At 31.7% G+C, this 16,501-nt stretch overlaps 1 protein-coding gene across 3 annotated transcripts in view; it reads right to left on the bottom strand.

The window, feature by feature from the left end:
* The window catches only part of LOC127702382 (probable ATP-dependent RNA helicase DHX35), a 197,653-nt gene that overhangs the window by 130,307 nt on the left and 50,845 nt on the right, over positions 1–16,501 (bottom strand). The gene's annotated exons all lie outside the window — the stretch shown is intronic.

Raw genomic sequence — 16,501 nt, forward strand, 5'->3', positions numbered from 1 at the left:
GTGTAGGTTATATAATATGACTGTCAAAGATTGGTTCTCCCGCCATATATCTATAAGCAAACAATGTCAGAGTGAAATATCAAAATTGATTCAGTTATGCAGAAATGAATAACAAGTAGGAAAACTCTAGTCATGAGGTAATCTACCACAATTACATGGAGTAGGTGTTGTCATTAAGTTAGTATGTATACTTGTCAGGCTTTATTGATGGTCACAGACATATTCTATGCTTGGTGTATTCTTAATATGTATAGATCAATATCTTGAAATTTTGAAATAGTTTGACCAACATGATTTATTCATTGTTCCTCAGCAGAATGGGTGGTACAGGGTAACTTACATGTGAAGTGTCAGCAATTGTCATTTCATGTGTATTCAGACTTGAAGCTCATTATTCATGTTTCATGCTAATGAAAAAAGCAATGTGAAAGCTATTTTTTTTTATTTCTCATCCATTGCTAAATTGACATTTTATTTCCCATTTGTCCTGCACATATCCCTCTTTACGAACCTCATTAACGTGAGCAGTTTTCCTGAAAATGCACCATCTTTTTTCAATCTTATCAAGAACATTTCCATCAAAAATTTTAGGCCTTGTTGAAATATAAATTGCTAGGGTTTACTGTGACTTGACTGTAAGTGTTGCTCTCTGCCTATTGCAACTTATTCAAAATTCTGACCAAATTGCTATTTGTTTTATAAAACCAAACTGTTCAACTGGTCAGAAATTTGAACAAACTGCTGTAGAAAACCAGTCAAGTCGTGATAGTGCAAGGTGATAAAATACCGCATACTTAAGCCAGGGTTTTTTAATTTGATGGTTTCCGGATTTTTCACATGAAAAAGTCAGGTCGGTTGGTCGGTAGGAAAAAAAAAGAACAAAAAAATCTTTCAAGACATGTAAAAAAAAATTATATATTTATATTATATTTATACAATTTCCAAAAAGGGGGGATATGTCCACAGAAAAAGACAAAATTAAATCGTCATTTCATGAACAAGAAAAAACAGATTCACATTGCTTTTTATCAAATTTCAGGAAACATGGTGAATAATGATCTTCAAGCACGAAAACTAATAAATAAAATTGCAAACACGTAGTCGTACGAAAACTAAGCTTTACCATTTGTGTCAAAAACGAAATAGACTCTTCCACTAGAAAGATGAGGATATTGAATTCATCAGTTGTCATGCATTCCCGTTTTTGATATCCAAATGGACAAACTTTTTTTTTAATATCTATGAAACAAGAAAATTCCAAATTGTTTGTGAATATCTATTACTTTAACTTGACGTCTTTCACATTTGGACAGGTCCATTTCATCTATGAGATGATACATCTTACGGAATTATGACAAAAAAGGAAAACAAACTTATTGTAAAGGGTTTTAAAGACAGGTTTCGCTCCACAAAATTATTAGTGCAAACAACATTTCAAGGTCAGTTATGATTGATTTGTCTATTTTTAGATACTTAAACATACGGATTATTTTTTAATTTTTATTTTTTTACAACACAATGTGTAATCAATTCTGTTAATGTTTAATGCATTTAATTTCATAAAAAAGAATATTTTTATCTATATTTCAGGGATAATGTGTTTGTTAGGGTCGGCGGGAATAAAAAAGCATGAAATGTCAATTTTATTTTTATTCTGCAAATCAGAAAAATAGGGTCGGCGAATCTGTAAACCAAGAAATTTAAAAAAACCCTGGCCTAACAATCCTATAAGACTTTTTTTTTATCTTTATCCTATAAGACTTTAATTCCACTTCAATGATATTATGAATAAATGGGAAATGTGTCCATGGGACACATATGATGCCCCTGCTTGCATATCATATAATTACAAAGGGACATAACTGAAGACTTGGATGGAGAGTTGTCTCATTGGCACTCATACCACATCTTCTTATATCTAGAAACGAAAAATTCAGCAATTTTTTCATTTGTAAAGGGGCATAACTCTAGAACGGTTAAAGTGACACCACCAAAATTCAAACTTGATCTGTGTTTTGTGGTAATAAGCATTGTGTATAAATTTCATAACATTTGGTTCAGGTAAACTTAAGTTGGAGAACGGAAACGAAAAATTCAGCCATTTTCATATTTGTAAACGGGCATAACTCTGGAACTGTTAGAGTGACACCACCAAAATTCAAACTTGATCTGTATTATGTGGTAATAAGCATTGTGTATAAGTTCATAACATTTGGTTGAGGCAAACTAAAGTAAGAGAACAGAAACTAATAAACAGCTGTGCCATGAGCGCATGATACGCCTGTCGTCTTGTGTGTGAATTTTTATGCAATAAGCATAAATAGTTTCTGACATACGGCGTGACATGCGAAAACCCCCCTTTTTTTTTACAAAAAACTCAATATCTCTAAAATAAAATTTTGAATCAAAACCAAAAAGTATACAGATCTTTAGATTAATATAACTAAGAAGTTTGCAAAATTTTAAGCAATAATCATATATCGTTTTTGAGAAACGGCGCGACATGTGAAAACCCCCCCTTTTAAAAAAAAAATAAATCAATATCTCAAAAATAAAATTTTGAATCTAAACCAAAAAGTATACAGATCTTTAGATTAATATAACTAAGAAGTGTGTAAAATTTTAAGCAATAATCATAAATCGTTTTTGAGATACGGCGCGACATGTGAAAAACCCCTCCCCCTTTTTTAACAAAATACTCAATAACTCTAAAATAAAATTTTGAATCATCACCAAAAAGTATACAGATCTTAAGATTAATATAACTAAGAAGTGTGTGAAGTTTTAATCAATAATCATAAATTGTGTTTGAGATATGGCGCGACATGTGAAAAAAAAACACACCTGTTTTAGATACTAAGTCCCGTAACTCAAAAAGTTTTAATCTTATTTTCACCAAAAAGTATACAGATCGTTTGACCATCATAAGAAACAACTATGTTAAGTTTCATGAAATTTGGATAAGTCATTCTCAAGTTACGGTGCGACATGTTTACGCCGGACAGACAGACAGACGGACGCCGGACATTTGTATAACATAATACGTCCCGTCAAAAATTTGACGGGCGTATAATAATTCAGCAATTTTTCCATTTATAAAGGGGCATAACTCTAGAATGGTTAAAGTGACACCACCAAAATTCAAACTTGATCTGTGTTTTGTGGTAATAAGCATTGTGTATAAGTTTCATAACATTTTGGTAGAGGCAAACCAAAGTAAGAGAACGGAAACCAACTTTGGGACGTTCATACAGACGGACGTACAGACGGACAAGGGTTAAACTTAATGCCACCTCCACTACGGCGGGGGCATAAAAAGTACTACCTATCACCTTTAGCATGACAATTACAATAAAATTTGTATATATACAAATTGTTAGACAGATTTTTCATAATATCATTGAGGTGGAATTAAAGTCTTATAGGATTGTAAGTATACTTTATTTTATCCCCTTGCACTTTCACAACTTGACTGATTTTCTACAGCAGTTTGTACAAATTTCTGACCAGTTGAACAGTTTGCTTTTATAAAACAAATAGCAATTTGTTCAGAATTGAATAAGTTGTAATAGGTGGGGAGCAACACTAACAGTCAAGTCACAGAAAATCTGAAGTTTAATGACCTAAACATAACTGTTTTACCTGTCCCATTTTGTTATTTACAAGTAAAAAATTCGATTTTGAGCACAAAGTTCAAGAAGAGCACTTCAAACCTAAGATCTACCCACAGAATGTATACAGTCCTGTTAATAACAACTTTAACAAAATAAACATGATTAAAACATAAAGATAATTCTAACTTATTCATGTTAAACTAATAAATAGCTCATAACAGTACCGTCACAATTTGGTAAACTGAACATAACAACTTCAGAAGCATGTTGGCAGAGAAAGTAAGGTAGGATGGATTCTTTGAAAATTGGTTCACTAATGGGTCAAAACGTACAAAAACGTAAAACAAAAATGTGTTTTAGATGAGGAAGAATATACATGTGCATGACATACTGTGGTATTTATTAACAATTATATAGTTACATTCTTCTCTATGAATATAAGTTTTAAAAGTACTGACACCTGTGTGGGTTTCTGCTTATTAACAAAATTATTGATCAGAGGTTGGTCATGTACTTTTAAGATAAGGATTGAGTGCTTTCTAAAAAGAATACCAGACAGATATGATGAGCAGGAAATGACAGCACAGACTAATCTTAAACACCAAAATAACTGTAAACAGAGAACACAAACTGATTCAAAAGCAAATGACTCCAATTGAAGTATTATTAATGCAAAAGGGAAAATTGTTCAAAATGAATGAAACCATAAAAGACACATTTCAAACACAAAGGGAATTTACATTTTTTTTTATATTGAAAATAGTTAAAAATAAAAGGGATGTTATTTTCTTCCTGTATAAGATAAACTTAAATTTTATCCTTTAGAAACTAAACATTTTTGGAACATTTAATTAGGGATGACAAAGGGGAAAGTTACCGTGACCAATTTTAAAGCTTTTACCGTGACCAATTTTAAAGCTTTTACCGTGACCAATTTTAACAACATGTTAAACACATCAGATTTATTTCATTTTCTACAAAAAATCTACAAAGTATAACCACCATTTTTCTGACAGTTTTGTTATTAATCATAAGTGATTTTATAATATCTTGCATTTTCAGTGCAGATACATAATTTTGACAGAAATACATCATCTGTCATGTAACTGGAAGTAGTTCTGATCAGATTTCTACCATTTAAGACGCACTACATTAACATTTATCAGTTTTCTCTCAATCCTCACTTTTATGATAAAAATAATAGAACCAGAGCAGGTCAAAGAGGTACTATTACTTGCTTTCAAAAAAGCATAAATGCCTAACATCATACTAGGAATTTGATTGAAAATATAATTTAATTCAAAAACATAACTGTGAAAATATTTTAGTATTGATTGATCACACCTTCAGTTATTTCATTAATTGAATACAGCTGCATGACTTCTTTCAGTCAAATTAGTACATTATATACACACTACAATAAGGTCCTTGTCAATGAAGATGTGTTGACTATTGAGTGACTTTGATCTTCAAATTAAATAGGATTCATAACTCCTTTTCTAAAACCAATGGACAAAGTTCAATATTGACAAGATGCAAGATGATATTTTTATAGCGCTTAAAAGCTTTTTCCATAATGCTGAAACAGTTGAGCTTGATCTTAAAACTTTGTAAATAATTAGAGGTGGTGTAAATGCCAGTTAGACAATTCTCCATCAAAAGGATGTAAAAACTACACTTTAACATTGATCTTACATGTATTTATGTCAAAGGAACCATTGTAAATATTTTTCTGGAGACAGATTACATGTGGTACCTCTTTGTACATACAAAGTGTTAAATAGATATGAATGGACATGATGTCCAGTCATGAATGGACAAACAAGACAAGATAGCATAAACAGCAAGTTATAGGAATAACAAATTCACGAAGTATGCTTTGTATAAAGGAGAGAAAAAAACAATTTTTACCACTCGACAAAATACCAATTTGTAGACACTTGGATTATTAAGGAGCAAATTATGGAGCTAAAATATTAAGTATCTTATTTTCTCCAATCACAAATTTCCCTCTTAACAGGGCACAGAGGGCAGTTAATTTAAGTTTTTCCTAGAGATATCTGAACATTTGTATTGTTTCAACATTGCCCTGGTATAACAGCTTGCTTCATGTGACTTGACATAAGATTTACATGCATTTCACCAACACAACTTTCATTTTAACACCTGATTTTTTTTTTTAAAGCTCTTTCGAAAAATGAAATAATGCAAGAAAATTAATTTACACCTCACCTGTATGCAATATATGTCCTGATGCCAAAGGTCTCAATGAAAAAAATTGGTAAAGGGCCTACAAACTGTCCTACATTTACTTTAGACTAACTGCAAAGGAGTCAAAAATGTTAACAATAGAAAATGAAAGGATATGGAGTAAATGTACATGGGACAAAATCGCACACAATACATAGAAAACATAGAAAATTATCAATGAACAGGGCTTTTATTCCTGTTCTTCATCTGCAACACAACGAGACATGATATAAGTTTCTTCTTTAAGCTTCAATGTTAAGACATAAATTTCACCATAATGGAAAGTTCTTGAAAACTTTAATGACAGGGTGAATTATTGGAAAGTAATTGCTGCATCAGTTGTCTAGATACATATTGTATATCAGAAGAATATTAAGTCTGTTCAAATAAACACTATCTTACCTAGCATTATAGTACAATGTACTAATGCCAGTAGACAGGAATGTACTCTATATCTTGATTTATAGTTAGTACTTACACAGTAAATGAATGAAAGAATAAATGAAGAGAAACTATAACATGACTGAGACTGACAATACAATACATCTTCTAATACATAAAATAGAAAGATTAATACTACAATCTTGATACTAAATTGTCTTGTTTGTTCTACCACTTTGTATTATGTTAGAGGTCAGAATAGCTCATTTGTTTAAAGCCTTACGTCAGTTAATAAAAACCAAATTATTTCTTATTAAACATTTCTAAAGCTACCTTAGAAGACAAAAATCACTGTGCATATTGTGAATGTCAATTTCTGGAATTGGGATGGTAAACAAATATTTGTTTACACTGCACTTGCTCTATACTAAAAACCTTTTACAATAATAGGCTAAAACTTTTTACAAGCTGATCAGTTTGAAGAGACAATTTCAAACTTCAACTTGGTAAAATGTTTTGGCCAATTATTACATGTATTATGATTTTAAGGACAAAGTCTTTTGATTATGCACAGTAAAATTAAAATTCGTTATAAATAAAAAGATATTTTAAAACTGCTTTTATCAATCTGTACTGCTGAGAGCATATTCATTTCATTATAAATAAGAAATCTTGGTTTGGATATTTGTATGTCATGTGACTGTTCCCACTTTGTGTTTTATGCTATTTAAGTTATTTGTGTTGACAACAGTCTCTGTTAAATTTCTTCACATCTTGTCTAGACACAGGTATGACACTGTATAGACATTTAGCTATTGATGAAGATCATAGTGTCATTTATGGTTTTATTGTATTGCTAAAGTGTGGTCTCATTGACTTTTATATCCTTGTTCCTACTTTGTATTTGGAGCTTTTTTAAAAGGACATATGATGTCGACATTTGACTATTGATGAAGGTCATATATACTAACAACATCTATGTGTCATTTATGGGTTTATTGTACTGTTGGAGTGCTGTCTCATTGCATGCCTTTCATTTACTTTCTTCTATTTATAGGTAACTATGGTTAAATTAAAGTTCACAAAAGATTCAAAACACATGCTATGCAAGCACTAATTTTACAAATTTCATCAATTAATCTGCTTCAACAAGTGCAGCTATTAAAATTTCAAACAAAAAACATAAGCTACATGGAATAATTCAAGAAATTTCTTAAATCCATCTGCCCAGACATAATGTAGCTACTCACACTGTTATAATAATAATAGTACCCATAGTTCCTGACACAGTACACCATTAAAATATAAAATCATACAGAGTCTTGTGATAACTATGTAAAAAATTAATCATGTCTTAATTAAAAACATGAATTAAATAAACAAAGTAATAAAATACAAAACTTCTATTTTTTTCACATTGAGCGCAGCAACAGAACTGTTACATGAAAATAGCTATTTTAGTTTGCTATGATATTATCGTGATCATGTCTAATGTTTCAAGATCAAACAAGAATAATACTTTTTTAATTAAATAAAGGAGTCTACGTCTTAAAACAAACCTATACACCTTGATGACGTCCTACCTACGAACAAATATTGTAAGCATTACAGCTTCATGATGTAAAACAAAAAAAAAAAAACTTTGCGTAGGATAAAAATCAAAGTATGGCCTTAGTATTTTCCAACTACCTTTTCATGATATATCAATTAAGTATGTCTCTTCTAAAGTGTTGTCTTAGTATTGTTCACCTAAATTTCTTTTTCATGATATATCAATTAACTATCTTTCTCTTTCCCTTTACTGAAATTGCTTACACAGGAAAATAATTATAAGAACTAGGAATGAACTGCCTAAATTGATCCTATAACTCAAATTCACTGACTGCCCTGATACGCCTGAAGCCAGTAAATATATGATTGGGTCAGGAAAACTCATATATACATGACCTTTTTTGCTATCAATTTTTCTCATCTTACTCAGTATTACTTTTAAAGGGTAACTGGGTTCATGGAGGGTTACCAATTCCTTTTGATTTTGGCTAACAGAAAATTTCAACTGAGGAGGAACATTAAAACAAAATATGATACTGTAGATTAATTCTTTTTCGATCATATTTGATATTGATTTTAGTGGATATTGACTAACACATTATACAATGGTCCATTTGCTTTAATAAGAGAAAATAGAAAATTACCAAGTTGATCTATCACAGAAATTCCTTTGCAGGTATAAAACCAAATCAAATACAAAGAAGTAATTTACATTAATTTTATACGTTATGACAATTCATCAAACATTTCTTCAAATACATAAGTTTCCTTTTTTAATCATACATCTTGGACTTTCAAAATTTCCACCTCTGAATTTCTAATGAAAGTTAATCAAGAAAAATAAATCAAACTCAGCAAATAATCTATCTATAAATCTTAAAAAACAAACAAAACAATGTAATTTCTACTGACAGATTTTCTACAATTTCCCACAGGAAAAAATGCCTGCAATGTCCCTATGTTGTCCTGAAATGAAACCATATCAACTTTCTGTTATTTGTAATCGTCTTGTCTACATCCATTTCATTCTATCTGTAAACTCAAAACCAATAACATTGCAAGTCACACTGCTTAATTTGAATATAATGTTTCTCAGCCATACAAATCTTATAATTCAATATAAATGTATTGTCCTGCATTAATCTACTTTATAATCGCCTTTATTTTCTATGTAAGTACTTTTATTGTCTGCATTGACTTTCAACTTTCACTAGGCCATGCTAAAAATATAGATTTCACCACTGCAACAAGTGTGTTACGATATTTCTCCACTGGAGACAGTTAAATTTTAATATTTAAAGCTTTTTAAATAATTAAAATTTAACTGTTAAGAGTGGAGAAATATCGTAATACACAAGTTATAGTGGTGGACAGGGCTCGACAATAACGCTTGTCCGATTGTCCGGTACCAGAGGAAAAAAAGGTCGGACAAGTAAAAGCTATATCAAGCTTGTCCGATGGGACAAGTAAATTTATTCTGCATAAAATAAATTTAATCCAACTTTGATGAACAAAGTAATTATAAACAAAAAACAAAAAAAGAAGATAAAAACAAGTATTAATTTGACATAAAATTGAGAATGGAAATGGGGAATGTGTCAAAGAGACAACAACCCGACCACAGAACAGACAACAGCAGAAGGCCACCAACAGGTCTTCAATGCAGCGAGAAATTCCCGCACCCGGAGGCGTCCTTCAGCTGGCCCCTAAACAAATATATATACTAGTTCAGTGATAATGAACGCCATACTAAACTCCAAATTGTACACAAGAAACTAAAATTAAAAATAATACAAGACTAACAAAGGCTAGAGGCTCCTGACTTGGGACAGGCGCAAAAATGCGGCGGGGTTAAACATGTTTATGAGATCTCAACCCTCCCCCTATACCTCTAGCCAATGTAGAAAAGTAAACGCATAACAATACGCACATTAAAATTCAGTTCAAGAGAAGTCCGAGTCTGATGTCAGAAGATGTAACCAAAGAAAATAAACAAAATGACAATAATACATAAATAACAACAGACTACTAGCAGTTAACTGACATGCCAGCTCCAGACTTCAATTAAACTAATTGAAAGATTATGTCTTCATCATATGAATATCAGGCACAATCCTTCCCGTTAGGGGTTTAGTATCATACCATCATAACATATATGAGAAGAACATAACCCGTGTCATGCCAACAACTGGTTTTTAAATAAATGTGTTTAGTGCAGATGCAAAGACCCTATAAGTGAATCAATATCAACGCCAAAATATGCAATCTTTAATGACCTGACAACAGTATCGTAACTATATCCCTTCTTAATAAGTCTATTTAAAGGTTTTGTTAGTTTCAGAGGTGAATACTGACATTTTTGTGCTTTATAAAGAATATTTCCATAAAAAATTGGATGTGAAATACCTGAACGTATAAGAAGTCTGCATGTTGAGCTATATTTACGAATGATGTCCTTATACCGATGATAAAATTTAGTAAATGTTTTGACTAGTTTGTGATATCGAAAACCCTGGTGTAATAATTTTTCAGTAATACATACATTTCTCTCGTTAAAATCTAAAACATTGTTACATACACGAGCGAATCGTACAAGTTGAGATATATAAACACCGTAAGATGGTGACAAGGGAACGTCACCATCTAAAAATGGATAATTAACGATAGGAAATGAAAAATCATCTCTTTTATCATATATTTTAGTATTAAGCTTTCCGTTAATGATATAGATATCAAGATCGAGGAAAGGGCAGTGGTCATTGTTAGTATTAGCTTTATTTAAAGTAAGTTCAACAGGATAAATTTCTTTAGTATACATACTGAAGTCGTCATTATTGAGAGCCAAAATATCATCCAAATATCTAAAAGTATTATTAAATTTGTGTATCAGATGTTGTTTCGATGGGTCTTTACTGATTTTTGTCATAAATTGTAACTCATAGCAATACAAAAAAAGGTCCGCAATAAGTGGTGCACAGTTAGTCCCCATTGGAATTCCGATAACCTGACGATATACGGAATCTCCAAAGCGAACAAAAATGTTATCTAGTAAAAATTCAAGGGCATATATAGTATCAAAGCATGTCCAATTGACATAGTTTTTTTGTTTATTGCTACTAAAAAATGACCTAAAAGAGTTTGAACATATATATTCACATTCTGACTTTTTAAATGCCCATTTAATTAGGTGTGTGAATTTTTTCTTAATGAGAATGTGAGGCAATGTGGTATATAGGGTAGAAAAATCAAAACTTTGAACAGATTCAAAATCACCAATATATGCATGCAATTTATCAAGTACTTCCAACGAGTTCTTGACACTCCAAAAGTAATTAATTCCACTATTTTCGAAGGCCTTATTTGAACAATTTATTATCAGGTTTTTGATTGTACCAAGTGTACTGGTAAGAAGAATAGACAATTTAGTAGTGGAACAATGGCTTGAAGACAAAATGAATCTATATTTGTAAGGTGTTTTGTGTAGCTTCGGAAGCCAATACATAGTTGGGACTTTCATTGTATTTGGTTCTGCTTGTAAAGCGGTAGCTAAAAGTTTATGTTTGTTACAGATGTCGTTTTCTGAAAATGGAGTCAGTTGGAATGTTGGTGAATTGGTGATTTCTTTTTTCAGAACCTCAATGTAAAATTTACGTCAAACAATAATAATATTATTAGCAGCTTTATCGGCCGGGACAAAAACAAATTCCTTGGCTAGTTCTTTTAGTTTATGTTTGATACGAGAAATAGGTTTATTGTGGTTATTGTTAAGAGTAAAATGTTCTTTAAAATGTTGAATACGTATATCAACTATGTTCATTACTGATTTAAAAAAAGAGTCCAAAGATTTTTTGTCAGCTTTTTCCCGTTTTATCCATTTCAAACAGTAAGTATGGAGTGAGTCGTGGATGATATTACGACACTCATTCCAATTAATAATTGACGGGGGACGATATTTAGGTCCTTTACTGAGGAATGATTTTAACTCTCGGTCTTGAACGATGTTAAGATCTCCTGTTATAACATGGGAAATGGGTCCATAAATGTATTCGGAATTACTGCAATTACATGAAGTAGGTGTATTTTCACTGATATTAACATCTTTACACAATTGGCTATAATTAAACACAAATTTCCGGGTAGATTTCTTGTAAATATAACAAATAATGTTTACTTGCAATCGATAATTGAAAACTGGTTCTTTGTCAGGTACTTTTTAACAGGTAAAAGGCATACTATTATCAGAAACCAGTCTTACTGCATGCGCTTTGTAGATGGATAACTTTACAAGACAGTTGGTCTCCAGCTTGGAACAATTCGGCTCCAAGTTTAATAGACAGTTTGGCACCGTAGGAGACATATTTAATAGACATGATAAATAGACAGTTTGGCAACAGAAATTTCGGGACCAAGACAAATCAGTACCTCGTTTTCCTACCTTGATTCTGTTGCTTTATAATAAATACCAAACCAGTAATTTTTTAACAAAAATATTTTTTAAATAAAAATGAAGAAATTATTTACCATAAATTTCACAAAATCAGATTTGATCATATGTAGAAAAAAAAACAATACTTGCAATACTGTGACCTATAGTTTTTTAGTTTCTGTGTCATTTGGTCTCTAGCAGAGAGTTATCTTATTGGCAATCATACCTCATCTTCTTTTTTTTATTGATTGCATTTGAATAAACTTTTTTTCAGCTTAAAAACAGGATACAAATCCAATGAGTGTACATTGACAGGCCTATCAGACAGTGCCTCATGTGCAGAGTCTGATGAGACTTTGGCATTGAAGAAAACTAGAACCTTAAAGTCCAGTGACATGACTAGATTCAGTTGTTCTCGACTCATATTTTTGAAAAGTATATCAAAAGATATAAAACTAACTTCTGTTATATTGTTTTAATTCATTTTGTTCCTGGAATCAACTTAAAATGCAAAAAAAGGTTATTATTAAGATTTCTTTTGGACAAGTTACAATTTCATTCGGACAAGTAAATTTTGGTATGTACTTGTCCTACTGGACAAGTTGAAAAAAAAGTTATTGTAGAGGCCTGGTGGAATCTGTTTCTCTAATGATTTTTATCCTTCCTTTTCAAAGATTTGAAGTAAGTTGTGTTCTTTATATGTGACGTCATCAGACATGGTCGCCTTTTTTCATGACATCACAAAAGGAAATTCAGAAGAAACCCATAAAATTTGACGTCATAATTAAATTTTGACCAGTTATTTGCTGAGAACAGATATTTCACTAGTGATGAGAAATATTTTTCTCACGCCAATCAAGAAATATGAGAAATATTTTTCTCACACCGATCAAGAAATGTGAAAATAGCACAAAAATTAGAGAAACCCACTTCTGACCTCCATATGCATTTTTGCCTCAAATTTCGATGTATACAGTAAAGATTTTTTCACCATTGTTAAAACTAGACACACATATAAAACTATCAGCACACTACTTCTTTAAAACATTAATTTCTTTTACATCCAAATTGAAACACATCCATAACTTCACCAATAAACTACTGCGTTAAACTCCCATCATCCATAGGTAAGATATTAGTGATGCACAATAAATGTGTCTGAAACATATTTTTGCTTTAGAAAAAGAGGGGAGGGGAATCTACCAATGAGGTAAAAAAAAGTTGCAGACAGACAGCCCTATGGCCAAACGATAAAAAACCCACAAACAGCTCTTTATAAAATACTACATTAAAAGCTAGTCATTTGCTTATTGTAGATTATCTCATGTATAGTCACTTGCTTATTGTAGCTTATATTCTGTACAGTCATTTGCTTATCGATATTGTAGCTTATCTTATTATTTGCTTTTGTAGTTTATCTTATCTACAGTGATTGGCTTAATATAGCTAATATTATGTACGGTCAATTATTTAATGTAGCTTAACCTATGTAGTCATTTGCTTGTTGTAGCTCATCTTATGTGAGATCATTTATTTGTCATCATATGTATAGTCATTTGATTATTGTAGCTTATATATAGTCATTTCCTTATTGAATTAATCATATGAATAGTCATTTGTTTATTGTAGCTTCTATAATTTATGTTTGGTCATTTGTTTATTGTAGCTTCTTTAACTTATGTTTGGTCATTTGTTTATTGTAGCTTCTTTAACTTATGTTTGGTCATTTGTTTATTGGTAAAGACCATTGATATGATAAAAAAAAGATTTGGTCCATTCATAAATCATTATAAGCCTAACTCCTGGAACATCTATAAACTGTTTCTGCATGGCCTAAGATGGCATATTTGTCCTAAACTAACCACAAGCTAGGCTGAAGCAGCCATAGAACATGATGCAATTTGTCTTCAAAACTTCCCCCAATTCTATACCTAATCACCATAAATAACACCAATTGAGAAGTTGTACAAAGATTTTGATATGTGTCACTAATATTATTCTTGATATATAGTATCACCAACTGGGACTTTGTATTTAAGCATAATCAATGTCTTATGGAACAATTAAATCAAAATATTTAGTTCATTAATTTATAGATTTTTGATTTAAAATCAATTGAAGATTACTTTTAGTTTGCAAGCTCATATACCTCCAATCCCCATTTAAAGGGGAATAGCTTATAGGGAGCTGACTGCATAGTTTTTCCTGATTACTTAAATGATTCTTTTCTGTTTTGATTTCAGAAAGTAATGTTGTCTTAAACAAATCTGTTTTAGTCAATATGACCTTGACCTTAGAAAAAGTGACCTCAAAAGCAATTGGGATATTCCTCTCATTCTATACAACCATGTATCACAGTAAGGGTCCTATATATAGTACTTGATTTAGCAACTGGAAATCACTTTCTGCACAAAGTTCAGTCTTTATTGAGTTTCTACGACCTTGATCTTTGATGTATTGACCTCAAAATCAAAAGTCAATTTCCTCTAATTTCATGTGGCCATATATTCAAGTAATCTTCTGTAGTATTTGGTTTAGGATCTGATACTACTTTTTGGCAAAATTAAAAATTCAGTCTATTTTTAGTAACTATAACCTTGACCTTAGATGTAGTGACATATAAATGAAGCAGGATCCTCCACTCATTAGTGCAAGTGAAGTTTGCCATCCCATATGCAGTATTTGATTTAGCATCTGGAAACCACTTATTAACAATTCTGTCTATTTTTTGTAATTATGACCTTGACTATTGATGTGATAACCTACAAATCAATAGGGATATTCCTCTCATTATGTGTGACTATATATCCAAGTAAGGTTCCAATCAGATATATAGTACTTGAGTTAGCCTTCCCCGGAAACCAAAGTGAGCGATGGACTGACAGACTGATGGACTGACTTAATGATTATTGTCTACTGCCATTTTCTGAAAATTTCCTGTTAGGCCAATATTTTTCAATTATCTGTTTTACAAACCCGCCGACCTTCTTTTCGCTGATCGCCAAAATTTTGCAGTAGTGAAAATAAAAGAAATATCAACACTTTACCACACTCTTCTTGCCAGAAGCCTAATCTGGTTTCTGATTTCCCCCCCCCCCCCCCCGGTAAGTTTGTTCACGTAGAAATGTGCAGGGTATCAGTGGATAATATTTAGCATGGCTGCCGAGGCTGAACACTGCCTGGAAGACCGCTGCTGCTTTTTTAAAATAAAATCAGTGATTGATGGAAAAGAGACCACGAAAATACGAAATTGCAGATTCAGATGCACAGTGGGGGGTATTTGTTTGGATTATGCAGATGAATCGGCAACAGCACTATCCGTAAAAAAGTACTTTGCCGACAAGGCAGAAACCACAACTAACACCCCACTGTGGGTATTTAAAGAGTTCTGGTAAACCAACTTTCTGACATCCAAACCAACTAGAGTGCACTCTTCAGTTTTCTGTGATGATAAACTTGAACTGAATGACAAGTTCCTATCGACCTTAAAATTAAAACGTGAACAATTATATACCCCTTTGACTACAATTTTTAATGCTGCCTATCTCAGGTATAAAACCCTAATTTGTTTAAATCCAGATTAGATTTTTGTACAAGTTGTCTTCTTGTAAAATGTTTTAATAGAATAGCCAGTAGAATCGGCCTACTTATTAAAATGTATACACATATAATAGATATTAGGATGTGGGGAAGATCCCTATGAGACCAGGACCCTATTGAACCATTTGAAGACTGTTGAAAACATTCCATCAAAAATGCTAACATACAAGCATAGACTACCCTGGATAACTACTTCACTTAGAAAACTCATAAACAAGAAAAACAGACTATATAAGAAACACAAAGACAGCAACTTCTCTGACAAATATATAAAACTTAAAAGGAAAGTACAAAAAGAACAAAGAGAAGCTTACTGGAATTACATTAAAACAATAATTTGTGACTTACCTTTAAACGAATCAGACCAACCTTCAAACAATCAGGCAAGGCCAAAAAACCTTTTCCAGTATTTAAAATCCATAAGAACAGACAAATCATGTATCTTGGCTCTCAAAAAAGATGATAACCACATAACTGACACCACTGAAAAAGCCAACATCTTGAACCATCAATTTCAGTCGGTTTTCATACAGAACCCAATGACACCATACCAGATAAAGGACCTAGTGAACATCCAAATATTTCACATCTTACCATATCTACACTTGGTATTACAAACTCCTAAAGAACATAAACCCTCAAAAAGCCACAGACAACATTAATGGTCTTAAAGAACTAC

Source organism: Mytilus californianus, unplaced genomic scaffold (assembly GCF_021869535.1).
Source record: "Mytilus californianus isolate M0D057914Y unplaced genomic scaffold, xbMytCali1.0.p SCAF_5, whole genome shotgun sequence".
Classification (NCBI taxonomy): domain Eukaryota; kingdom Metazoa; phylum Mollusca; class Bivalvia; order Mytilida; family Mytilidae; genus Mytilus; species Mytilus californianus.